Source organism: Lepidochelys kempii, chromosome 5 (assembly GCF_965140265.1).
Source record: "Lepidochelys kempii isolate rLepKem1 chromosome 5, rLepKem1.hap2, whole genome shotgun sequence".
Taxonomy (NCBI): domain Eukaryota; kingdom Metazoa; phylum Chordata; order Testudines; family Cheloniidae; genus Lepidochelys; species Lepidochelys kempii.
Genome location: NC_133260.1, coordinates 54,173,178 through 54,200,736, shown reverse-complemented (window position 1 = coordinate 54,200,736; position 27,559 = coordinate 54,173,178). Strand labels below are relative to the sequence as shown.

Below are 27,559 nucleotides of genomic sequence, written 5' to 3'. Positions count from 1 at the left end.
CTACTCAAACCATTCACCCACAGCTAATACCTCCTGTGCCTGCTAGATGATAATATTCGCATTAATAATTTTTTTCAGGCTAAGAACATGAAAATCTGTCTGTTATTTCTAAGTAATCAACCCTTCAATCAGTGTCCTTCCAACATGGCATACTCTTATTTTGTTTCCCCAACCACCCACGGGATATGTAAGGCAGAATTCTGTTCTATATGGGCTGGGGGGAAGTGGTTTCCCACTCCTTTTCATAGCAATCTATTGCAAAATATAAGATTTAAAATCTTTAAAACTGTATAGGTGTATTGATTTACAAAGTAAACAATTATATTGCTTTGCAAAAATCCTAAAATGGAGTTGTTTTATCTGCAATTTGAATGCCATCTACCTATCCAGCTATGGAATGTACATGGCCTCATCACCATAGTATTTGAGTGCCTCACAATCTTTAATGTATTTATCCTCCACATGTCTGTAAGGTAGGGAAGTACTATTACCCTATTTTACAGATGGGGAATTGAGGTACAGAGAGGCTAAGTGACTGGTACAGGAACCCACAAGGGGAGAGGCAACTCTCAATCTAGTCCTGAGTGGATCTCAGGATCTGGTCCAAGAGGTAACTATAACAGGACCTCTTGGAAATAGTGACCATAATATAATAACATTTAACATTCCTGTGGTGGGAAGAACACCTCAACAGCCCAACACTGTGGCATTTAATTTCAGAAAGGGGAACTATGCAAAAATGAGGAGGTTAGTTAAACAGAAATTAAAAGGTATAGTATCTAGAGTGAAATCCCTGCAAGCTGCGTGGACACTTTTCAAAGACACCATAATAGAGGCTCAACTTAAATGTATACCCCAAATTAAAAAACACAGTAAAACTACTGAAAAAGAGCCACTGTGGCTTAACAACCATGTAAAAGAAGCAGTGAGAGATAAAAAGGCATCTTTTAAAAAGTGGAAGTCAAATCCTAGTGAGGTAAATAAAAAGGAGTATAAACACTGCCAAATTAAATGTAAAAATGTAATAAGAAAAGCCAAAAAGGAGTTTGAAGAACAGCTAGCTCAAAAGGTAATAACAAAATGTTTTTTAAGTACATCAGAAGCAGGAAGCCTGCTAAACAACCAGTGGGGGCCCCTGGATGATAGAGATACAAAAGGAGCACTTAAAGACGATAAAGTCATCGCAGAGAAACTAAATGAATTCTTTGCTTCAGTCTTCACACCTGAGAGATTAGGTGTTACGGAGATTCCCAAACCTGAGCCATCTTTTGTAGGTGACAAATCTGAGGAATTGTCTCAGATTGAAGTGTCACTAGAGGATGTTTTGGAATTAATTGAGAAACTTAACAGTAACAAGTCACCGGGACCAGATGGCATTCACCCAAGAGTTCTGAAAGAACTCAAAAGTGAAATTGCAGAACTATTAACTATTGTTGTAACCTGTCCTTTAAATCAGCTTTTGTACCCAATGACTGGAAGATAGCTAATGTAACACCAATATTTAAGAAGGGCTCTAGAGGTGATCCTGGCAATTACAGACAGGTAAGTCTAACGTCAGTACCGGGCAAATTAGTTGAAACAATAGTAAAGAATAAAATTGTCAGACACATAGAAGAACATAAATTGTTGCACAAAAGTCAACATCGTTTCTGTAAAGGAAGATCATGTCTTACTAATCTATTAGAGTTCTTTGAGGGGGTCAACAAACATGTGGACAAGGGGGATCCAGTGGACATAGTGTACTTAGGTTTCCAGAAAGCCTATGACAAGGTCCCTCACCAAAGGCTCTTACGTAAATTAAGTTGTCATGGGATAAGAGGAAAGATCCTTTCATGGATTGAGAACTGGTTAAAAGACAGGGAACAAAGGGTAGGAATAAATGATAAATTTTCAGAATTGAGAGGGGTAACTAGTGGTGTTCCCCAAGGGTCAGTCCTAAGACCAATCCTATTCAACTTATTCATAAATGATCTGGAAAAAGGGGTAAAAAGTGAGGTGGCAAAGTTTGTAGATGATACTAAACCGCTCAAGATAGTTAAGACCAAAGCAGACTGTGAAGAACTTCAAAAAGATCTCACAAAACTAAATGATTGGGCAACAAAATGGCAAATGATATTTAATGTGGATAAATGTAAAGTAATGCACATTGGAAAAAATAACCCCAACTATACATACAATATGATGGGGGCTAATTTAGCTACAACTGATCAGGAGAAAGATCTTGGAGTTATTGTGGATAGTTCTCTGAAGACAACCACACAGTGTGCAGCGGCAGTCAAAAAAGCAAACGGGATGTTAGGGATCATTAAAAAAGGGATAGAGAATAAGACGGAGAATATCTTATTGCCTTTATATAAATCCATGGTACACCCACATCTTGAATACTATGTACAAATGTGGTCCCCTCATCTCAAGAAAGATATACTGGCATTAGAAAAGGTTCAGAAAAGGGCAACTAAAATGATTAGGGGTTTGGAATGGGTCCCCTATGAGGAGAGATTAAAGAGGCTAGGACTTTTCAGCTCGGAAAAAAGGAGACTAAGGGAGGATATGATAGAGGTATATAAAATCATGAGTGGTGTGGAGAAAGTGAATAGGAAAAAATTATTTACTTGTTCCCATAATATAAGAACTAGGGGCCACCAAATGAAATTAATGGGTAGCAGGTTTAAAACAAATAAAAGGAAGTTCTTCTTCACTCAGCGCACAGTCAACCTGTGGAACTCCTTGCCAGAGGAGGTTGTGAAGGCTGGGACTATAACAGGGTTTAAAAGAGAACTGGATACATTCATGGAGGTTAAGTCCATTAATGGCTATTAGCCAGGATGGGTAAGGAATGGTGTCCCTAGCCTCTGTTTGTCAGAGAGTGGAGATGGATGGCAGGAGAGAGATCACTTGATGATTACCTGTTAGGTTCACTCCCTCTGGGGCACCTGGCATTGGCCACTGTTGGTAGACAGGATACTGGGCTGGATGGACCTGTGGTCTGACCCAGTATAGACATTCTTATGTTTTCCAAGGAAACATAGGAAGTCTCTGGTCGAGTAAGGTGTCCCAAGTCCTAGGCTAGTGCCCTATCCACTAGTTAGTTGGCAAGCAAGTTCTGAGATGTGTGTGTCAGGCTAGGTGTACAAAACAAAAATCAAGACTATCCCATTTCAGCTGATCTCCCAAACCTGTTACTACAATCCTCTTTCTCTCACTGATCTCCAGGTGGTCATTGTCAGAAATATTCTTAAAGAAGAATCCCCGGAATGGTATCTAGAATTCCCAGTTTTATCTTGGTCTCTCTTATCTCATCCTTTCAGTTGTTGGATTGTGTCATCTTAAAATCTAAGTTACATCTTACAGGCCTTTGCTGCTTCTTTAGCCTTACACAGCCTCTTTACTGGGCACATTTAATCATGTTCTCTGGCTTTGCACTGAATTAGCAGTGTCTTTTAACAGTTTGAGGAAATCCGAGAAACACTCAGAACCTTAAAATCTTCATAGACTTGAGTGCTTACAGATTACCTTTTTTTCCTGGAGTCCCTTTAGAGTTTTTATTGCTTCTTATGGAGTTTGCCTGACCTGGAGCTCAAATGTTTTATCACACCAACTGTCTACATGCTGGGTCCTGTCTACTACACATTTTGTGTCCAACCCTTCATCCATTAAAGGTAGTTGGAGTTTTGCCATTGACTTCAGTGGGAAGAGAATCAGGTTTGAAGTTTTCATTTATCTGACCAGACTAAGATATCCTCATTTGGTTTTACATAGTCTTCAGCTATTCCTCTCAGTTGAGATTAAATTCCTTTATTAGTTACTTAGCACTCTTAAGCAAGTTTTGACACTGAATTTTATTTCACTCCCTTCTTTTCCTTTTTAATAAGGGGACAGTGGTAAACTTTGTTCTCATTTTCTTACACGGGCAATGTCTGTTCCTCCATGATTATTTACAGTCAGCCCAGATTACCACATGATTTCTCTAGACAGCGTGAGCTATAGAGACTAAACTTTTAGTTAACCCTAGAAGTGTGTTCTTCCAGGGCAGGATTATGATGCATTGGTGGGTCAGTGGCAGTGGTGAAAGTAAGTCGAGTGACTTACCGGTACGCGGGGGCCAGCTCTGGCCCCCAGAAGGGGCGGGGCCTGGGGTGGAAGGGACGGGGCGGAGGGGGGTCAGAGCCAGCCCCAGCCCACCCTGTAAGGTAAGTGCCCCCCACTTCTCCTTCTCTTTCTCCTTCTCCTCTTCCCCCACACCCCCAGGGTAGCAGCAGCAGCCCGGGGTTCCAGGGGCTATTTAAAGGGCCTGGGGCTCCCCTGCTTCTACAACCCAGGTCCTTTAAATTGCCCCTTGGGGAAGCCAGGCTGCCCCAGTATGGTTCACTGGGTCTTGCCGATACGCCGTATCGGGATGTACTGGCTTACTTTCACCTCTGGTCAGTGGAGAACATTCTGATGATGCCCATCCTGTACTTGCTTCATTGATAGAAAACACCTCAGAATCCAGGTGCATCCGCCCTGTGGCAACTTTTATAAACATTAAGTCAATTAAATCAAAAGAAAACAAAAGAAAACAGTCATCTCTAGGCATCAGGAGCACTGAAAACTACCAAGAACCTCCAATTTCCATTTTTTTTAATGCTTATACAATTTAAGAATGGCCTAATCTCACGTTTACACTTTCTCCTCAGCAAAAACCTAGTAGGCCAAATAATAGCCAACACTGCATTTTATGACCGTGTTATAAACCTATGATGATAGGATTTTATAATGGAAACATTGATAGACTTTTAGCAGTAATGGCACTATAGAGAAGCAGACCACAGCATCCAATTTCTTTGTACCTGATTAGCTCTAATAGACATTTTTTACACACATGAAGAGTGTTGACCAGTACAATAATAAAATAATGTGCTGCTATTTGCGGATATGCTACATCTGCACAAAAGGCATTTAATGTTGGAACATGTCAGCAAATAGGTAGTTTTTCAGACAGTAATGGAATGAATTGCTATCTTCAGTTGCATGGAGCATAGTTAATCATTTTATTTTCAAATCAACAGCTGGAGATTTGAGGCTTGACCAACAATAATTGAAAAGTTTGCTTGTCTGAAAGTGTATGTATCCTCATTAGTTGGCACTGATGCAGATTGTTAAAGATGTTGCCTTCCACATGTAATATTTTGTGTGGACACATGAAACAAACCTAAACATATTTTCTAGTTCATTGCTAGGCAATGCAGTGGATAACAATGTATTTAACTGACAAATTAAAAATAGTAAAAAAGTTGACAGAACTGGAGAGTTTTCTTGATATTGTAAAGCAAATTTTTTGGGGAAAACTTTCTTTTGTTTCAGATAATCTGACCTCAAGATAGTATGGATTTACAAGCCTCAAACTTAGGGCTAGTCTACACTGGCAATGCTAAAATGCTGCCACGGAAGTGCTTTAATATGAGAGAGCTCTCCCAATGCTCTAAAAAGCCCACCTCCACGAGGGGCAGAGCTACCAGCACTGGGAGAAGAGCCCTGGTGCACTGTCTATACTGGTGCTTTAAAGTGCTGAAACTTGCTGTGCTATGTTTTTTCACACACCCTGAGGGAGAAAGTTGCATCACTGTAAATTGCCAGGGTAGACAAGCCCTTAGAGTGTATGTACACTCTAACAGTGAGCTTGATTTCCCCCGCTTGAGTTATCCTAGCTCAAGGGAGGACAGCCATGCTGTGAAACAAAACACTCCAGCTAAGCTGACTGAGTTGATTAGCAGTAGAGAGTGATTGGATTAGCAGCTGAGGAGTTGTGCTAACTTCTGTTTATAGCCTGTAGCTGCATCCTCACTGCATTACAAGGAGTGTGGTGACACTAAAATGTATGGCTGCAGCTGCATCACTGTAGCGCATCAGTGTAGACAATACAATGACAGGAGGGGTTCTGCTGGCACTGTAGTTAATCCATTGAGAGGTGGTAGCTAGGTCTATGGACAAATTCTTCACTCAGCCTAGCACTGCCTATGCCAGGGGATAGATCAGCATAGCTGTGTCTCTAGGGTTTGGATTTTTTCACATTCCTTTGATATGTAGCTATGCTGATGTAAGTTTCCAGTATAGAACAGTCCTGGCTTGAGTTTCAGCAGCACTTGAACATCATCCCATACCTTTTGAAGGGCAGCTAGTTCAGGTGTAAAGCATGACTTAGGGCGTGGCTACACTTGCAGATGTAGAGCGCTGTGAGTTAAACCAGCCCTTGGAGACTGCATCAGGGAAAGCGCTGCAGTGTGTTCGCACTGTCAGCTGCAACCGCACTGCTGTGGCCACATTTGCAGCACTTGCAGCGACATTGGAAGCAGTGCATTATAGGCAGCTATCCCACAGAGCACCTCTTCCCATTCTGGCGCTGTGGCTTGTGTGAAGGGGGTGGGGAGGTGCGGGGCATTCTGGGTCCTGTCCCAAAGTCCCGTGATGCATCGGTTCGCATCCCAGCAATCCCTGTGCTTCCGTCCACATTTGGCACAATCTTTCAACCGTTTTTGTACTGAGCACTCTGTCTTCCCTTTCGCTCTGCGGGAATGGATCCCAAACTGCTGAGGAATATGCTGATAGATCTCAACAGCATGTCACAAATTGCAATCGAGTTACTCTTTAAGCTACAAACTCACAATGAGGAGTCCAAGGATGATGTCGACTCCTATAACGCATACAACACGAGATTGCTTGTGGCATTCACGGACATGCTCACCACTGTGGAACACCACTTTTGGGCTCGGGAAACAAGCACTGAGTGGTGGGATCACATCGTCATGCAAATCTGGGATGATGAGGCGTGGCTGCAGAATTTTCAGATGAGAAAAGCCACTTTCATGGGACTGTGTGTTGAGCTCGCACCCACCCTGCGGCACAAGGACACGAGATTAAAAGCTTCCCTGCCGGTGGAGAAGTGGGTGACTATTGCAATCTGGAAGCTGGCAACTCCAGACAGCTGCCGATTGGTCGCTAACCAATTTGGAGTGGGAAAGTCGACCGTTGGAATCATGTTGATGCAAGTTTGCAGGGCCATTAATCGGATCCTGCTCAGAAGAACCGTGACTCTGGGTAGCATGCATGACATTGTGGCTGGCTTTGCACAAATGGGTTTCCCTAACTGTGGAGGGGCGATAGATGGGATGCATATTCCAATTCTGGCACCAGCTCACCTAGTCTCTGAGTATGTTAATCGGAGGGGTATTTCTCTATGGTCCTCCAGGCGTTTGTGGATCACTGTGGGTGTTTCACTGATATTAACGCAGGCTGGTCCGGAAAGGTACATGACACATGCATCTTCTGGAACATAGGCCTGTTCAGGAAGCTGCAAGCCGGGACTTTCTTCCCAGACCAGAAGATCACTGTAGGGGAAGTCGAAATGCCCATTGTGATCCTTGGAGATCCCGCTTACCCTTTAATGCCGTGGCTCATGAAACTCTACACAGGGAGCCTTGAAAGCAGCAAGGAGAAGTTCAACAACAGGTTGAGTCGGTGCAGAATGACTGTGGAGTGTGCTTTTGGCATTTAAAGGGCCACTGGTGCTGTCGGTATGAGAAGCTGGACCTGGGCGATGACAACATCCCCACAGTTATATCTGTGTGCTGAACACTCCATTTGTGAAGGGTGAAAGATTCACTCAGGCATGGACCTCGGAGGTTCAACACCTGGAGGCTGAATTTGAACAGCCAGAGAGCAGGGCCATTAGAGGGGCCCAGTGCGGGGCTGCAAGGATTAGGGGTGCCTTGAGAGAGCAATTTGAGGCTGAAAGCCACCACTAATGTTTGGTGCCCTGCACGGGAGTGAAGTGCAATAGTTCCAATATTAGTAGGAATCTGTGTTTGCTACGTATGATGCACTGACTTGCAGTGCCTCTTGCTTTCCTGGGCTACGGTATCTTTTACTTAATGCAATAATAAAGAATGTTTTCAAAGCCCCCAAAAAACATTTATTAAAAAGAAACACAACTTCTTGGGAAACAAAAAGGGCATGACACATCTGTGCTGTGTGGGACAAGGGAAGGGGGTGTGGTGGGGAACAGGACAAGCACAGGTTTGTGTATGTCCTATTATCCTTCTCAGCCTTCCTGTCTGGAGTGCCATGCAATGAGTGCTGCACTTTAGGCTGGCTAAAATGGATGGTGATGGGGGTTGAGTGCAGCGGGTGAGGGTCGTAGTTTGCAGGGCGGGGTGCTGATACCACTGGTGCTGGAGGCAGCTGGTGGTGATAAGAACCCGGATGTTGGGGAAAGTGGGTTGGAGGTGACATGGGGGCACAAAGGAAAGAGTTTGGGGACAAGGGCTGCGGGAAGGGGGCACAGAAGTGCTCCGCCTGCATTGCTACGAGCACCTGTATCAACTCTGCTTGGTGCTCCATGATGCTTAGCAGCCACTCCGTGCTTTGGTGCTGGTGATCTGCATTCTGCTGGCGGACCCTCCTTTCACTCTCCCGCCACTCCTGCACTTTTTGACTTTCATTAATGGACTGCTGCATCACTTCATGCAGCATGTCCTCTTTGCTTTTTCGAGTACGCTTCCAGATTCTTTGGGGTCTTTTGGCCATTGATAACAAGGACAGCTGGGAACTCAAAGTTGCATCTGTAAAGCCAAAATGCAGCACTTAACCGAGGCAGCATTGTTCACACCAGACAGAGCAATGATTCAGCCGTACTTAAAGACAAGCACAGTGTACACAATAGCAGAAATTGCCCGTCCCAAAGCAAGCGCACATAACCTACAGGAGCCCCAAAATCGCAAGGGGGACTGATTGTTTCACGGCCGTACTGTCCTCTCGGGTTCTGTGCCTTGGGGATAGCCAACAACTGCAGGGGACCCCTATCCTGAACACTGCCCCCACATTTTCCACAGGAGTTCGTCCTGGAAGATATCTTGCTGCTGAGGGTGACCTGGGAAGCAAGGGAGAGTCTTCTACTACAATGTGACTTCTGCCCTGGCCCATATGCAGCTTGCCTATGTGCAGCAATCGTCCCCCTGCCCCTCACGGCACACTGGCCCGGACATGTTAGCCTTACTGGGACAAGGAGCACAGTAGCTCTGGCAAGCAACCAGCACAAGTGGATTGCCCAGCTTCTGCATGAAGAGTTCTTTGAAGAGTTCACTGAGACAGATTACTGCAATGTGAGAGAGCACATCAATGCCCTATTTGAGAGAGCACATCAATGCCCTATTCTGCATCTAGGCATGCATGCAGCCCTAACCCTCCTTGCCCCAGGAGCCCGCACCGAACAACCTCCTTCCCAAAATAAAAGCTGCTTACCGGGCACCTTCTCTGGTGTTTGTTCTTCCCCAAGCACCGTCCACTGCGACTGGCTACCTTCCTCCTGGCTTGAAAACAGCTCCTGGCTGCATGCATCTAGGGATGCCGGGCTGTCTCCCTCCTGTTCAGCACCCTTGCTCCCGATTTCCTCCTTCTCCTGCCTTGTTGAACTGGGCTTTGAGGTGTCCATGGTGGCCTTCGGAGTGGAGGTGGGGTTGCTCCCAAGTATTGCATCCAGCTCTTTGTAGAAATGTCAGGTCATGGGGGCAGCACCGGAGTGGCTGTTTGCTTCGTGCGCTTTGCAGTACGTGTTCCGCAGCGCCTTCACTTTAACCCTGCACTGCAGTGCGTCCCAGTCATGGCCCCTTTCCATCATGTCCCTTGATATCTGCCCGAAGGTATCATAATTCCTATGGCTGGAGCACAGTTAGGTCTGGACAGCTTCCTCCTCCCAAACACTGGGGGGTTCCATACTGGGGATCGCCTGGCGCATGGAGACGTGGTCACCTGGAAAGATGCACTGAAAGCACTCCACGCCTCACTGAGCAAACTGGAAGGGGATTTTCAAAATTCCCAGAGAATGTAAAGGGCGGGTCTGATGGTTGGTCACCTGAGGGCAGTAGAGTTCAAAGTGATGACCAGAGTGGCTAGAACAGGCCTTGTGGGACACTTCTGGAGGCCGATCAGAGCGCATTAAAAGACCAGGGCATCCACACTGATGCCACAGAGCTCCAGCCGAGGTGCAGCAAGCATTATGCTTCTCGTGGAGGTGGATTACCAGAGGCACTCCAGCCATGGAGTCCGGGCACTCTACGTGCCTTGCCAATGTGGACACGTCAGGAGTTAGGGCACCCAGAGCTGCTTTAATGCTCTCTAACTCGCAAGTGTAGCCCCGCCCCCCTCCCCACACACACTTTAGAGAACACCCACAAGGCCCAGTCTCAGTCAGTGCCAAATTTCCAAATAGACACAGTAGGCATGTGCCTAGGAACACTAGCGTTCTAGGGGCACCTAAAAGTTAAAAGTGGGTGAAAAGTTTCATTTCTTTTTATGGAAAACACCAAGGTCAGCTGTAGGCAGGGAGGGCGCTGAAGATGCTGTGCCTCAGGGCGTGTAAGGTGTAAATCTGGCCTGTTTCTCTGTTTGGGACTGAGGGGACAAAAGGATAGGGGACAGTGAAAAGAGAAAGCAAGAGCTGTTTGCAAAAAATATATCATATCACATCACATATATGATCATGAATGAGGAAAACAAAGAGGAAATGAGAGGGTGCAAGACAGAAAACTAGAGGCCAGTAAATGCATTTGATATGTATGGAAACTATGTTCATAGTAAGAGTCCTATGCTATACATAACAATATTGGAACACTGTCCCATTAATACTGCAGTGGGGCAGTTTTCTGAAAACCCCTGGCCAGAGGCCAGGCGTGAACCTATTAAACAAATGAGGCAGAGAGGATATGTAGCACTGCCTTTCACCAACAGGATGCCACATGTAAACATCCAATACATCTTGCTTCCAATGGTTTATGAATTATTCTCTCCCACACTCAAGAAACTTAAGTATATTTAAAGGTAGGGTCTATCTACTTTTCCAGAATATCAGATTCCTGTGAAAAGTAAAAGTTTTTTTTTTTTTTAAAAACCTATAAGTCTTTGGTTTTCTGCTGCTGCCTGTCCCTAAAAGCTCCCATATTCTTCCCTAAGGCAAACACCAGTGAAAAAGTCAAGGCCTCCTTCAGTTTACTAAAGATACTGGTTATCCATTCAGGGAGTGGAAAGCCATTTCATTAGGTAACACAGTCAGCTTAAATACAGAATTTTATATATCAGACACTCATAGCTAACAGTTTTTGAACAATTGGGGCTGAAACATGTTCACATTCAATGTTTGTCAGATAAATGTGAACAGCATTTGTGCAAATTGTACTTGGCCTGTGAATGCCTCCCAAACAGAGAAAGGGCTAAATCAGTGAACAGATTATTTCTAGGAATATTTCATACTGTTCTAATCCTTGTTACTGGCTAAAGTTAAGTACTGTAGGCCAGATCCTCAGCTGGTGTTAATCAGTGTTGCTCCAAAGTCAGTGGAGCTATGACAGTTTTTACGAGCTGGGGATCTATATTGATTTGAGTTTGCACCATTTTCCAGCAAAACAAAATTGATCAAAGTATTTACAGTTTGCTCTTCAAATGTATCATGGACAGAACTAGGGGTCACTTGGTGTTTCCATGGAAAATTACATTTTGAGGATTGACATGTTGGCTGTTTTAACTTGAATCATATTGTTACCTCACTATGGCAGTGGTAGTCCTTTTGTGAGCAGTTCTGTCACTGCTCTTTTACAATGATCAAAATCTAGTAAGCTGTTTTTTCAGCTGTGTAACACAATGGCAATCAATTTTATCTAGAAGTTACAGTTCACATATGCTCTGAGCGGCTATTGTTTCTATCTCATATATTCATCTTTCTGCCTTCATCTATGTTGTTGTTCATGCCTGAAACTCCCTGGTGTGCCAAATAACTTCCCTCTCTTCTTTTGAATCTCTTCTTAGAAGGTACTTCCCCCCTGAAATGTATTTGTGTTAACCCACCAATGAAAGTGGCATTACAGGAAAAAAATGGTGCTACATATTTTTTAAGTGTAAATTTTTGCACTACATTGAGATCTGTTAGAATATAAAGCACCAGATAACTCTGTTGTTTCATCTGTTTTAGAATGCAGGTGCTTTAGAGCTGAGGCAGTGTCTTCCTCTGTCCTGGGTAGAACTGAGAGATGTTAAAAAAAAAGATAAATGAAAACAAAGGGATAGAATGTGAGAGTGGCAATTGGATAGAAGAAAAAAAGGAAACCATGAGCAAGGGTGGGAAGAGTGATTTTGTCTTAAAGTGCCAATGAAAGTGCCCTTATTCACTACTACTATTATAAACACTCAAATCAATTTGAATAAATTATACTTTCTGTTGTGTATTGAAAATATTACAAATTAAAATATCAAAAACAGTCATCTTGTGGGTTTTGTGGTTTCTGTGTTTGGCTGGGACTAAGGTTTTCAAATAACTTTAGGGACATAAATTAAGACTGCGCTGGATTAAATATGGTTTAGAAATTTTTAGAAATCTCTTTTTACCTTAAATGCCTCCCTTTTTCCCGACTTGTCTACATACATGCGCAGTGCCTCATAATTTGAAGCCTAATGCATTTTGGATAAAGGGATGGTTTTCAAAATACAAAAAAATAGTATGCAGGCTAGCTTTGTATTGCAGATTTGCCTTGAAAAGAGGTCACTTACATGTATGTATAAAATACTTTTTTTAATATCTAGTTGCTTCTGAAAATCTCCAGTACTGTGGAAACCTCTGTCTGAAATTATCTATCTCCGTTTTTGAAAACAGAAACAAAGCCAGATAAGTAAAGCCAGAAACTGTGCGTCGGCCTATGAATTAGTAATCATAACAAAACTGTATTTTGCATATCTGGGGAGGCAAACTGAGTTTTGTGGTTTCATTGTAAAACTTTGTGCAAGAAGTTATATGACACATATTAGGTTTTCTGGTTCTTGATTTAGCTGTCTGATTGAGACAACAATGCCATTGACATTCAGCTTTCATGGAGGGAGACTGCGTTTGTCTGAGTTCTACTTCGATAACATCCTAAAGCTCATTTGTCTTTCCTCTTCATTGTATTAGACTTCTGTTTACCTTGTTCTGTCACTTCAACATTTATTATAGGCGTATAGTCATACAGGACCATTATTATGATTTATTATTTGTATTATCATAGTGCCTAGTAACTCCAATCATGGACCGAGACCTCACTGTGCTAGTTGCCGTACAAACACGGATAGTTTGATACCTCAGAAAATATCCTATAAAAATGTATAATACAGGCTGATTCTTCCTTAGTACTGCTCCTCTCTCTGTGAAAGGGCAGGGCTTGATTTATTTTATTTCATTCATTACAATGTCTGAAAGCAAAATCAAAAATGCAAGGTTTGCGTTTTGCTCTGAAGAGTGTAACTTTGTATAATTCTGAGATCCTGTGGGGAGGTGAATTCTATAGTCATAGGACTACTGACAAGAAACTCTTAGGTGCACCATTGCAGCGTTTCTTGTGACGATGCTTTACACTGATGGGAGAGAGCTCTCTCATCAGCATAATAAAACCACCTCCATGAATGGCAGAAATTATGTCAGCAGGCAAAGCTGAGCGCTTATGTCGGTGTAAATTATGTAGCTCTGAGGTGGTTTATTCACACCGTTGAGTGACATAAATTATGCCAACATAGGCTGTAGTGTACACATAGTCTGTGTTCTGTGGAAGCTAGCCCCTCTATGGGATGAGATATCTGGAAAAATATGAGGAGATAAGACTTCTGTGCAACAGCAGTTATGCACAATAGGCTGCATAAACAATGCTGCAACTCACTGCATTGCCTTTTACCTTAAGGTGTCCACATAGCTAACTTTTTTTCTTTTGTTTCTCTTCATGTCTCTGGCTGTACACACGTCTCTGAATCAATCCTGGGTTTTACTGCTTTTTGGAAGCACTTCCATACCTATTAAGCAGGCATATAATGATGGGTATCTTTTTAATGTTGCCTGTAGGTTTGCAAAACCAAAATACATCCCCAGCTTGTCCTCCAATCCTAGTTTAGACATCTCTGTTGACATCAGGAAGCCTTATTGCTGATACTAAAAAGGGAAACATCTTAGTGGAAAAACAGTAACCAGATTCTCTACTCATCTTTACCATCCATTCAGTGTGTAACAGAAGTTAGTCGCCTTAATTCTGTGGACTGCCCAAAATTGCCATTTTCATTTGTTCACTAAGCCTAGCTTAACTCTTCAACCTGAATGACCATTGGAATCAGGGATATTTCTGTTTTCAAATACTTCAGGTGTTTTCAATGAGGGAAATCTTGAAGACAATATAGATGAGAGATTTAAAGGATCCTCTTTTCTCTTCATTAATATGGTTGTCACTGCTTTCTCATAGTAAATCTCCAACTCACTTGCACGCAACTGCTATGTAGATTAAGGCCCTTCCAAATTCACAGTCCATTTTGGTCAATTTCACGGTCATAGGATTATAAAAATCATAAATTTCATGATTTCAGCTATTTAAATCTGAAATGTCACAGTATTGTAATTGTAGGAGTCCTGACCCAAAAAGGAGTTGTGGGGGGACTACCCTTATTTCTGCGCTGCTGCTGCGTAGAGGTAAGGGTGGCAGTATCGCAACCCCCTGAAAATAACCTTGTGACCGTCCCCCCTTTTGGGTCAGGACCCCCAATTTGAGACGCTTGTCTCCTCCCCCCCGTTAAATCTGTATAGTGTAGGGTAAGAGCACACAAAGGAACAGATTTCACAGGAGGGAGACCAGATTTCACAGTCAGTGACATGTTTTTCATGGCCATGAATTTGGTAGGGCCCTATAGATCATCTTGTAATTGAAATCTTCCCATTTCACTTAATTGAAATTAAACTTACAAACAATCCTAGGTAAAGGGCCATTTTTCTGCTTCATCAAGTTTCCACTCTAGGCATTGGGATGGGATGTCAGGGAACCAGTTATGGCTTCTTGTTTCTCTGCTTGACACCAGTCCTAGTACATATTAGAACCACCTGTGTGCTTCTTTAATGTGCTCCATCTGACAGCAATTACCAAAGGTTCTTGTTATCCTTCAGTCGCACCCCTTCCTAAGTCTGTTCTGGAAATTGTGGAAGATGTTGGAGTTGGCTACACTGGGTCTATGCTTCCTGATAATTCCAAAACAAAGTAGATAGAGCCAGATTCCATCACCTTCATGAAACCAGAACAGTGCAATAGGAATGGCGTGCGGCAGAGATTTGACCAAAAACCTTCCATGTTCATCCTTTCTTTGTACAAAAGGAAGCATCAATTAAATGTGGCCTGTCTATGGATCTCTCCTGCATTTGGGCTCTGTAGATTCTTGAATGTTTGGCAAACAGTGCATATATTTTGTCTTATATTGTAGAAACGTGAACCTTTACATTTTTCCATCATGTAAATAAGAAATAGAAAAAAATTGCATGTTTTTTTGGTGACAGATTTATTGATAGATTCATAGTATGTTAGGCCAGAAGGGATGACACTAAACTGGGAGGAGAGGTAGATACGCTGGAGGGTAGGAATAGGATATAGAGGGACCTAGACAAATTGGAGGATTGGGCCAAAAGAAATCTGATGAGGTTCAACAAGGACAAGAGCAGAGTCCTGCACTTAGGACGGAAGAATCCAATGCACCGCTACAGACTAGGGACCGAATGGCTCGGCAGCAGTTCTGCAGAAAAGGACCTACGGGTTACAGTGGACGAGAAGCTGGATATGAGTCAACAGTGTGTCCTTGTTGCCAAGAAGGCCAATGGCATTTTGGGCTGTATAAGTAGGGACATTGCCAGCAGATCGAGGGATGTGATCGTTCCCCTCTATTCGACATTGGTGAGGCCTCATCTGGAGTACTATGTCCAGTTTTGGGCCCCACACTACAAGAAGGATGTGGAAAAATTAGAGTCCAGCAGAGGGCAAGAAAAATGATTAGGGGACTGGAACACATGATTTATGATGAAAGGCTGAGGGAACTGGGGATGTTTAGTCTACGGAAGAGAAGAATGAGAGGGGATTTGATATCTGCTTTCAACTACCTGAAAGGGGGGTTCCAAAGAGGATGGCTCTAGACTGTTCTCAGTGGTTGCAGATGACAGAACAAGGAGTAATGGTTTCAAGTTGCAGTGGGGGAGATTTAGGTTGGATATTAGGAAAAACTTTTTCGCAAGGAGGGTGGTGAAACACTGGAATGCGTTACCTAGGGAGGTGGTGGAATCTCCTTCCTTAGAAGTTTTTAAGGTCAGGCTTGCCAAAGCCCTGGCTGGGATGATTTAATTGGGTATTGGTCCTGCTTTGAGCAGGGGGTTGGACTAGATGACCTCCTGAGGTCCCTTCCAACCCTGATATTCTATGATTCTATTCTATGCTTCTAAGAGAAAGAGGGAGGAAATATTTGGGTTTCTGCATAGTGCATTTGGTGGCATCTAATGCACATGGGGAAAAAATGAGAATTTTTGTATTAATTAGATATCTGGTTTGGTTGTAATGCTTAGTTCTGTCATGCTGAGGACCTGTATTTCAATACTATTCTTGTTATCAGTGTGTTGAATGTGGATGGACACCTGTGTCTGAGCAGAGCCCTGTTGACTGCAGGGGGACAGTGCATTGGCCCCAGGATGTGTCAGAGCACAGGAAGTTACAGAATCAGAACCTAAACTATGAATAGCCTAGGATATAGTAAGACACACCTTTGGAAGAAAAGATGCTGTAGAATTCACATCTTTTGTGTGCCAGCCTAGATTGCTGTTTCTGTTGTTTCTCATACTGAACAGCTACTGCCCCTCAGATTGAACTTCTCTATCTTTCTTCTTTTTCACTATTTAAAACGTGTTTTCATTTAAGAAAGAAATTATATATTTTTTAAACTCTGTTAATGAAACACAGGTTCAAACTTTAATTGTAATCGCGTCAAGAAATTGTATGTTTAGGTTCTCACAGAATCATTAACAATGCGACTTTGAGCATCTGCATTATAATAGAGCTGCATTGCTAAGGTCTTTCACTGCATAATCATGCCACTATTGGCAGTGCAATATGTTATTTAGCTTCCACATTGTTCTAGAAAAAGTGCTGAGGCTTCCACTATAGTCTGCATTATTGTGACACTCCCCCGGGCACAATCTGGATGGTTGAACAGCTGTGTTCCGTCAATTCCCCAATTGGGGTGCCTTTTACACTGCTTCACTGTGAGAACAACCACTCCTGGTCTGTTCACACACAGCCTCTAGCATGCAAAATCACTCTCAGCTGAATTATATGAATGCTTCTAGCCAGCCACTCCTGAATTGTTTTGCAGAGTAACACCAGCAAACTCCCCATCCCAGACTTGTCCCCAGAAATGTGAGTCTTATACTGCCTAGCTCTCCTTCTGCAAAATACAAGCTCATAGAAAGTCCGTCATTTCATTAATAGAAAATGATATGCACAAGCTCTGTTATCTCAAATGAAGTTTGCCAAATACTTCAATTCCAACACTCACTGGTTTAGATAAAACAATGAAAAAAGTGTATTAACTAAATAAAGATAGATTTTAAGTGATTACAAGTAACGATTAAGGCTACCTTTTAGACATGGGTATTTTTAATAAAAGTCATGGACAGGTTACGGGAAGTAAACAAAATTCATGGTCTATAACCTGTCCATGACTTGTACTATATACCCCGGGGGGCGGGGCAGCCCGGGACTCCTGGGGATGCTGTGGGGGTGACCCGGGAACCCTACAGTTGCTGGGGGGGACGGGGAGCGGTATGCAGCCCGGGACACCTGCTGGTTCTGAAGGGGGTGGGTTGGTGTGGCTGGCAGGTTCCCTACCTGGCTCTGCACCTCCGTGGAAGCGGCAACATCCTCCTCCCTCAGGTCCTAGGTGGAGGCATGGCCAGGCAAGTCTGCTGGCTCCACAGCTTTTATTTGTCAGGAACCACGGCCAATGGGAACTGCGGGGTCAGTGCCTCCAGGCGGAGGCAGTATGCAGAGCTGGCTGGCCACGCCTTCACCTAGGAGCTATGGGAGGGGGATGTCGCTGCTTCCAGGGAGCCCCCCTAGGTAAGCATCGTCCGAGCCCTCACCCCATCCTGTGCCCCAACTCCAAGTCCTGAGACCCCCACCCAAACTCCTGCTGCTGCTGGGGAGAGGTGCTCAGTGGCCCAACTCTGCCCCAGCAGTGGCTGGTGCGACTGACCCAGGGGCTGCCAGGAATCTATGACCTCTGAGACAAACTTGCAGCCTTAGTAATGAGGCATGTGAGTCAGAATTGGTTACAAAGAAATAAAAGGTAAAATGCAAACTAATACCTAACTTAACAAGCTAAGTGAATTTAAAACAAAAAAAAAAGTTTCTCTTACCATATACTTACTGTGGTCTGGTTGAAATCCTTCAGCCAGGACTACTCCCCCTAGTTCAATGAGGCTTTCTTTGTCTTTCAAACTTTGTTGATGCCATGAGTAGGGATGAGGAGAGAGAGGTGATTTGGGGGCTCTGTTCCTAATTTTTGTATCTTTTCCTTCTCTGAGAGAATCATCTCCAGTTGGGGTTCAGGCAACAGCCAGTCTGTTTACACATCATATAAATTTCTCGCTCACATCCTTCTTCCTGCCATGGCCGCTTAATCATGTGATAGTCCAATTAATTTTGTTTACACCTGGCTGAAGCATCAGTTTGCCCTTGTCTCTGAGGAATTGGTTTATGTCTGCTTTTCTAAACTTGGAGCATGTTTCAGCAATGTCATACAGTATAATCTTATAACTTTACATACAGTGTTGCTACATATATTTTTACCAGGACAAATAATGATCAGCAAATTATAAGTATTCAAATGATACCTCACAAGGAATACTTTGTACAGAATTTATTATAGTCTTGTAAAAGTGGTGAACATAGGTATACAGTCTGTCACAAGTATCATCTGATGAATTTAGTAGTCTAAACTATTTAATATAAAGGAAGGAATTGTATTATTTTGTTTGTAATGGTAGGTGCATATGCTGGCACCCATGCCTGAAAAGTGTGGTCTAAGTGTTGATATCCAGTTCCATAACTGAAGGTACCTAGGCTAAGTGCCCAAAGTTAGGTGAAGATAGAGCCTCATGTGTATTACAATAGTATTATTGTTAAGCAGAATTTGTAATTCTGTTCCTATACTAAGACCTACAGTTGCAAATGTAGACTTTGTATTATTGTACACATTATGCAATCATTTAATGAAATATCATATTTTATGCATATGGAGAACAGTGGTTGTGGAAATATTGATTTTGAATTTCAACCCTAATATAGGTCACTGCCTCCCCCAGTTTAATCCCACATTTGTAGCATGGTGCTTGTAGCCCTGATTCTGCAGACATTTCCACAAATATGGACATGGATTCACCTACATGGAACATCTTGCGGGATCAGGGCATAAATTCTGATATCTGAGTTTCCAGTTATAAAGAAGTTATATATTTTATGGTAGAAGATGGAAACACCTTAGAAGCTTTGAAAACTGTATCTTGTGGATAGCAGAATTTAAATATTAGCCATTTGCATGCAATTCAGGTTTTCTACTGTGGTTATAGCTCATATTTAGCATTTTACATCAGCACTATATTGTAAAGTTCTTCCATTTTTTTTAGTTCTTTCCAAATAACATCTATTTTATTGCAATGCAGAATTCATATTACTGCAGCTGGTAGTTTTTAAACAGTCTCAATGAATGTGTCTTGTAACTGGCAATATTGTTGTCATTTTTTAGAAGATATGTTTTGCTGCTCTTCTAAAAAACTAAAGTATAATACACAAAGAATGTACCTGTGCTGCAAAATGAGATTCGGCACTTGAAAAGCCCAGTATAATCCAACTGAGTCCAGTGAAGATTCTCATTGTCAGGGTGTCTTGGAGGAATGTTAGTTGTACTGATGTGATTTTCCCATTGCAGCTCTCATAAATTTGCTAGGGTAATGCAGGTGACTTTTCAGTGTAATGGTGTTTTGTCTTTCCAATTCTATCTACAAGAGGAGTTATCTGACTGTATCTTTAAAGATAAATATTTCAGTGCATTAATGCAGAGTTTCATGGACACAGTGGGTACATGTGTGTATATATTTTTTCACAAGCTGGGTTTAAATTGACAGTACCTGATTAGTACTTTTAAGAAAATATTAAGGGTCATTTTCATTCTGTCCCTGTGGCTAATTCAAGGCATTGGTTCAGAACTTCAGAATTTTCAATTGGTGTGTTCCAGTGGGTGAATGCATTTTAATAAATCCAGGTCAAAGTGTATGGGAAGCCAGGTTTTTCAGTTAGCGTTCTTGGCTGTGGAACAGGCTTCCAAAGATTAGACCAAACTCAACTCTGATTAAGTTTACAACAATCTGAAAATTATTGTTAATATTTTTCTACCATAACTAGAATGATTATGATAGTTTTGGGGTATCTTAAAAATAAAAGCCTTACCCCAAGTAAAACTTAATAATGGAAGGGAGAAGTGCAGGAGTTTTTGTACCTTGGTGTGCAAATTTAATTTACCTGAGGGAGCTTTAGGGCTTGGCTACACTTGTGAGTTACAGTGCAATAAAGGAGCCCTGGGAGCACTAGCTCACTACCCGTCCACACTGGCAAGGCACGTAGAGCGCTGCTGGTACTCCACCTCGGCGAGTGGAATAACGTTTGCTGCGCCCCCGCTGGAGCGCCGCAGCTCCAGTGTGAACAAGGTGTTGCATTACTGCACTCTGATCAGCCTCAGGAAACGTCCCGTAATCCCCTTAAGTCAAGTGGCCACTCTTCTCATTGTTTTTAACTCGCTGTAGAAATGTGGATATGCCCTTTGAAAGCTCTGTTTCTGACAGCTGGCTGCTTATCTGCTCCAAGACAAAGCAAGCTGTTACTGTGGAATGCTGTGTGTGAGGGAGAGAGGCGGGGGGGGGAGTCTGCTGCTGTCTGAATTTGCAAGGCAGCATGCTGACATGCTTTCAGTCCCCCACAAATGCACTCTCTCTCCCTCCACATACACACAACACGCTCCCTGTCACACTCCACCCCACCCCACCCCACCCCACCCCATTTGAAAAGCTCGTTTCAGCCACTTGCATCCTGGGATTGCTATCACAATGCACTGCTCTCTGTGGCCGCTGCAAGAGCTGCTAATGTGGCCACACCAGTGCGTTTGCAGCTGTCAGTGTGGACAGATTGAAGTGCTTTCCTACTGCTCTCTACGAAGGCTGTTTTAACTCAAAGCGCTCTAAATCTGCGAGTGTAGCCATACCCTTATTGACTGGCATTAATGAAAGCTCTAAAAGCACTGATCAGCTTTGTCCTCACTAGTGTCAGCGTATCAGAGCTGCTATTGTTCTAATGCATAGTGGGGAAAAATGACAGAGAAACTGTGGGTCAGATTTTTAAAGTTATTTTGGCACCTAAAGGTGCAGATAGGTGCTTAAAGGAATTGTCAAAAGCACCTAGGTGCCTAAATCTCAATGGGGATAGCTGCATCTTTAGATGCCTACATACTTTTAAAAAAAGTCTGGCACTATGTGCTCTGTGTTGGTTCCATGTACAGTAGTTTGGGTATTAAAGGAGGGCTGCGGGTGTGGGACATAACTAAAGGATCAACAAATATTCAAGTCTCTCCTACCCAGAGGGGTTCAGTTGCTGCAGAAGTTTCGGTAGCGATGAAGCAGTCTCACTAGTACACTACAGACCAAGGAAGGGAGGATTCTCTGAGTACAAACCACTACAGAACTCTCCTGCACAAAACCTGTTTTCTCTGTCTTTGCACATGAGAGAGGATTTTAGTGTTCTATGGATTTAGAAATTCCCACATCAGCAGTCCATCATATATTGAGTATGGATGGAAATTATAATAAACTACTGAAATGATTGGTTTCAGAGTAGCAGCCGTGTTAGTGTGTATTCTCAAAAAGAAAAGGAGTACTTGTGGCACCTTAGAGACTAACCAATTTATTTGAGCATAAGCTTTCGTGAGCTACAGGAATGCATCCGATGAAGTGAGCTGTAGCTCACGAAAGCTTATGCTCAAATAAATTGGTTAGTCTCTAAGGTGCCACAAGTACTCCTTTTCTTTTTACTGAAATGATTGTTCCTAACCATCTAATCAGATCCTTTAAAATATTAGTGTTGTCTGAAGAGTAGCATCCTATATAAAACAAACTGTAGGAGTGGGAGGAAAGGCTGCAGTCTAAATTGCACAGAGGAAAGTTTATGCATGAAGCAGCATTAATTATTGCAGTATTGGAGATCATCTGTAATCCCATTGTCAGGCTCTGTGGTCAGCGTAATTACCATACTGTGCTAAGAACAGTCAAAGTAATCTCACTCCACAAAATGAGGTGCTTGGAGGAAGAGAGGACTGCAAATGTCTAAAGTAATTTATTTTTTTTTTGCATACCTTCCATTTTAAATCTGTTTGTTTTTATTACATTTTCTGGAGATATACCAACCAAATAAATGAAAGCTATGTATTCATGCTGCATAATCAGCCATACTTCATCTTAAGTAACAAGAAATCTTATTCTCTTATTTGCAAGGGCATAGTCTACACACTTTCAAGCAACATTTAAAATATTTGGAGGTTTTACTTAACTTCTAGCTTGAAATAAATTATGGAAGTCAGCATTAAACCCACTCAAGTAAACATGTTTGTCCAGTGAACTAAGACTTACCCCTTGATCTTTTTGCTTATTACTATTATTATTCTCTCTTCAATCATTCCTAAAAAGATTTGCCCCTTTACCTACTAAGGTTATAAATCAATAGCATTTTTCTATATTAATATCCATCTGAAAATATCATAAAGCAATTTTTGGCCCAAATGGGGCAGTACTGGTTTGGTTTGGTTTGGTTTGGTTTGGTTTAGTTGGTGGATGATAATGGAATTTACCTTTGTGGGCTGGATGATTTGAGCAGAGGCCACTTGATCCTTAAGCCCTGTATTCTAGAAGTGGACCCTGGAAAGATGGCCAATTGTTTTTCGATTCATATTGGTGATATCCTGTGCCCTTGTTGTATCTGTCTTCTTATATGCTAAAGCAACCCCTTAGTGCTTATCTTCATTCCAAACTGATGCTGGTTATTGGGAGAATTAAAAGGGTAAATTGGTTCTCAACTCTTCAGGTTTTTGAAGGTGTGTATTACATTAATTCCTACATTTTCTTGATTCCATTCATGGCCATTAGGTTTATTGGCATTCCTTTTAAATTTGTGAACTCTGTACATAGTGTTTGCGTGTGTGGGTTTATTTTTAATGAGTCTAAGAGAAGCAACAGTGGCACTTCACTCGGTGTACACCAGTTGTTGTCTGAGAATTTTTTATTCCAGTAACAGCTCCAGATGAGAAAATCTTCCTAACCGTATTCTACATCATGAACCTGCTATGAAACTTTCACACGTTTTATTTTTTTATCAAGCTTTACTGTCAGACTCTGATATGACAGCATTAACTCATAAAAGTGCATACCTACTTTGACAGGCATTGACCAGCTTGAGTTGCACAGATTCACTTTAGTGAAGCAATTGCCTCCCTCTGAGGCTCCAATTTCTCATCTTGTCATGAATTCTGTTAAATTAACTTTGGATTGTAATAGGGAGGTGCCAGGAGAGAGACAGAGAGAGAGGGAGTACAGCTGGTATAAGCTCTGGAGAAAAAATATGTACCTCAGCTTTGTTTTAAAAAGAGAAGAATCTTCAAAAAGCTCTGGGTTTTTTTTTTTTCTTCTTTCAGTTTTAGTACCCAACAATATGTCATTGCATCTGAGCACTAAAAAGACTCATTTAGATCTTAATTTGCAGAAAAAGAAAAGCAATCTTTAAAATATCTAAACTGTGACTCAAATTGCAAATCCTGTGCAGCAGTTGTCCTATTACCAATACTCCCATGATGCAAAATAGTTGACATAAACTTGATGTATGGCGTGCTTCAGCTGAGATTTTTCAGAAGTAAGTTTGTTGAGAATCATTGTTTACCAGAAAGAAAAAATAAAATGTGGCTTTTGTCATTGTGCAAATGAGAATATTTTTGCAAATTTTGCTTTTGCACAACAAAATAAAATAAAATAAAATTTGCATACATTGAGCTAAAGCACAAGGATTTTTCACACTTAATAACATAACTCATATTTTTTGTATTTATTAGCTGTAACTCATCTAGGGAGAACTGTCAGAACAAACTGCATAATGCAAACTAGAACTTCACAGCACTTGCACAAATTAAAACAGATTGTCTTAAAACATGATTTTAAAATAATTCACAACTGAGTTTATTTTCATGACCAAGTCAGCAATTTCTGAGAGAACTTTAACTATAAGGCACTTCCATGTTCTGTGAAGGCAAATATCTGATCTCAGATTCACATGGCAGATCTTGGCTAATATTCTTCTTCTCCTGTAGAAACAGAATATGGGAAAATACAGCACACAAGATGAGATCTCGATCTGAGAGTAGAATTTTGTCCCTACACCTTTTATAGCACCGACCAAAAGTGTAATTAAACTGTTTTTTTTTGTTTTAATAATAGATAGACCAATCATTCCATTATGCGAATATAATTGAGGTGCCTCAGTAATGGGAAGCATTTATCTGTGTGATCTGTTCTTTCTTAAATGTCCTTAAAAGGTGGAATTGAAAATATCTAATGTTATTGAATATTACCTTGGATAACAATAACCGTCTAAATGTGGATCTTACAACTGCACATGCAAATCTCTCTATGATTGTTCTATATGCCTTGCTATCTTTATCTAGACATGAATACCTAGTCTAACGTTGGCTATGTGCTTCATTTTGGTATGTTTTGGAATGCACATTGAAGTTAAAAAAAATCTCCAATGTTGTATTTTAGGATTTTTCATTTACAAACTGTGAGTTTTGGGTCTCATTCTTAGGACAGGTCTACACTAGCACTTATGTCGGCAAAACTTTTGTCACTCAAGGGTGTGAAAAAACACCCCCCTGTGTGACATAAGTTTTGCCAGCATAAGTCATAAAACAAGCTCTCCTGTCAACGTTGCTACTGCCGCTGGTTGAGCTGGTTTTATTATGTCAACGGGCGAACTCTCTCGCATTGGCATAATGTGACGACATGAGCGATTTTATAGCAGCACAGCTGTATGAGTACAGCTCTGCTGCTGTAAGCTTGTAAGTGTACACATGGCCTTAAACAAATTGACAAAGCACAATTTGACAAATTAAGACAAGTGCAATTACACTAAGAAATGTACAGTGCAGTAACTATTCCCTGGATCTAGAAATTAGCTGTGGATTTTAGGATTAATCCCAAAAAAGCTAGGGAAAACATATAATTCTGATGGTATATGGTCATAGTTGATGGAGCGTAGTAAGTGCTCTGCTCAGTGTTACAAGTAGGGTGGTACGATGCGGTCCACTGAGCTCAGGCTCAATGGATTTATTTTAACAAATTAGAAAGGGGTCCAAAATCCTTCTGATGAACTGGGTGTGTCAACTTTCAAGCTGGATTTTACTATGTAAAAATGGCACATCATTAACAGTTCTGCTCCTCAGGTTCATTCTTTGTCATGTCTGCCGTTGTCAGTGACAAAGATAAGGTTTTACTATTTTTTTTTCTCCTGTTACCACTGTAGAACCAATACAGCTGTGGGAGGGTGAACTGAATTTCATTCTGATTCCTGCACATCCACAGAATTATTAATTAAGCTCTAATTGCAGAATCTAAATTGTTGGTGGTGGGTGACCAGAAAAACAGAACTAGGCTTCTAGATTTCAGACTGAGTTTGGTTGGCAGTTAGAAATAACAGGTGAAATCCTGTCCTGTTGAGATCTGTGCCATTGATTTCAGTGAGGGCAGGATCTCATCCAGCATCCTTTGTGGTTGAACAGAGAGCAGGTTTTGTCATTTGGAAAACAATAAACATGGAGCCCCTCCAAGTATTTTAGAGGCCTTTTAGCCCTCACCCCAAAGTCAACACAACTACAATTTGTTTTATATTTATCTCATTTGTCAGTGATATATAATAATGCCTAAGATCATGCTAAAAGAAAAGGAGTACTTGTGGCACCTTAGAGACTAACCAATTTATTAGAGCATAAGCTTTCGTGAGCTACAGCTCACTTCATCAGATGCATATCGTGGAAACTGCAGCAGACTTTATATATACACAGAGAATATGAACCAATACCTCCTCCCACCCCACTGTCCTGCTGGTAATAGCTTATCTAAAGTGATCATCAGGTTGGGCCATTTCCAGCACAAATCCAGGTTTTCTCACCCTCCACCCCCCCACACAAATTCACTCTCCTGCTGGTGATAGCCCATCCAAAGTGACAACTCTTTACACAATGTGCATGACAATCAAGTTGGGCTATTTCCTGCACAAATCCAGGTTTTCTCACATCCCCCCCACCCCCATACATACACAAACTCACTCTCCTGCTGGTAATAGCTCATCCAAACTGACCACTCTTCAAGTTTAAATCCAAGTTAAACCAGAACATCTGGGGGGGGGGGGGGTAGGAAAAAACAAGAGGAAACAGGCTACCTTGCATAATGACTTAGCCACTCCAAGTCTCTATTTAAGCCTAAATTAATAGTATCCAATTTGCAAATGAATTCCAATTCAGCAGTTTCTCGCTGGAGTCTGGATTTGAAGTTTTTTTGTTTTAAGATAGCGACCTTCATGTCTGTGATTGCGTGACCAGAGAGATTGAAGTGTTCTCCGACTGGTTTATGAATGTTATAATTCTTGACATCTGATTTGTGTCCATTTATTCTTTTACGTAGAGACTGTCCAGTTTGACCAATGTACATGGCAGAGGGGCATTGCTGGCACATGATGGCATATATCACATTGGTGGATGTGCAGGTGAACGAGCCTCTGATAGTGTGGCTGATGTTATTAGGCCCTGTGATGGTGTCCCCTGAATAGATATGTGGGCACAATTGGCAACGGGCTTTGTTGCAAGGATAAGTTCCTGGGTTAGTGGTTCTGTTGTGTGGTATGTGGTTGTTGGTGAGTATTTGCTTCAGGTTGCGGGGCTGTCTGTAGGCAAGGACTGGCCTGTCTCCCAAGATTTGTGAGAGTGTTGGGTCATCCTTTAGGATAGGTTGTAGATCCTTAATAATGCGTTGGAGGGGTTTTAGTTGGGGGCTGAAGGTGACGGCTAGTGGCGTTCTGTTATTTTCTTTTTTAGGCCTGTCCTGTAGTAGGTAACTTCTGGGAACTCTTCTGGCTCTATCAATCTGTTTCTTTACTTCTGCAGGTGGGTATTGTAGTTGTAAGAAAGCTTGACAGAGATCTTGTAGGTGTTTGTCTCTGTCTGAGGGGTTGGAGCAAATGCGGTTGTATCGCAGAGCTTGGCTGTAGACGATGGATCGTGTGGTGTGGTCATGCTGCCACTGACTACCAGTGCTGCCTCCCTGCCACAGCTTCGGGGAAAGGGAGGAAATTGCAATAGTCATTTTTTTCCCCACTGTCTGTTTAAATTAAATTATTTGTAAGTTTATCACAGTGTGTAGTAAGAATTGTACAGAAATAACGCTTAGGAATTAATTCTCAGTTAATGCTTAAGGTGGAAATGCCTATATTCAGGTGTGCAAATATAGTTTGAAATGTCTCCCTTCTCCTGATCAACAGGAGGGGATGTTGATAGGACAGCAGGATATTGGAGGAGAAAGAGGAGAGGC

The 27,559-nt window shown here is 42.0% G+C and overlaps 1 protein-coding gene across 1 annotated transcript in view; it reads left to right on the top strand.

Annotated features, from left to right (window-relative positions):
• EDIL3 (EGF like repeats and discoidin domains 3) overlaps positions 1-27,559 on the top strand; it is a 392,377-nt gene that overhangs the window by 229,218 nt on the left and 135,600 nt on the right. The gene's annotated exons all lie outside the window — the stretch shown is intronic.